General features: G+C 35.3%; 1 non-coding gene across 1 annotated transcript; it reads right to left on the bottom strand.

Annotated features, from left to right (window-relative positions):
- Positions 1-95: 95 nt before the first annotated feature.
- On the bottom strand, positions 96-177 carry Trnal-uag. Its single transcript has one exon. It is a non-coding gene; the product is annotated as a tRNA-Leu (tRNA).
- Between the last annotated feature and the right edge of the window lie 452 nt (positions 178-629).

The following is a 629-nucleotide window of genomic DNA, read 5'->3' as shown; positions in this document are numbered from 1 at the left end:
GACTGTATTTACGTCACTAGTTTTCGGACAGGAGAATATGCACAAACCGATAAACAGTTATCTAAAACGTTAAAACAAACGTAAAAAAGTATGATTGGCAGCGGTGGGATTCGAACCCACGCCTCCTGAGAGACTGGAGCCTAAATCCAGCGCCTTAGACCACTCGGCCACGCTACCTTGCTAAGCAATGGAGAATCAACTCATTTTCATTGCATTTTTGTATATATTCTGGTTATTCTCATTAACTTTTAATTATCGTTCTGAGGGCCCCAACCATTTAAGAATATATATATTAGTACATTTAAATGGTAGCTAATATTTTTGAATACTAAATGCGACACAGACGATGACCATGTATGGCATCGTTGCATATTGGAATGAAACGTGCTGTCGATCATACAAATATATGCAAAATACTTCTATACAGTTTTCATATAATATGCAGTGGTCAAAAACGTAACGATCGATTTGCATAAATAAGGATTACATATGATTTCTTTTCTGATTTCAGTGAATTATATTCAATAAAACTATCACTTTTAACAATAAATGCCAGTCTTCTGGGATCCAAGTACTCCGTTTTCCGCAGAAATTGATGATTCAAAAGAAAAGTGTGTGTGAATATGTAA

Source organism: Penaeus monodon, chromosome 19 (genome assembly GCF_015228065.2).
Source record: "Penaeus monodon isolate SGIC_2016 chromosome 19, NSTDA_Pmon_1, whole genome shotgun sequence".
Taxonomy (NCBI): Eukaryota; Metazoa; Arthropoda; class Malacostraca; order Decapoda; family Penaeidae; genus Penaeus; species Penaeus monodon.
Note: the sequence above shows the minus strand (reverse complement) of the source record. Positions and strands in the feature narration are given on the sequence as shown.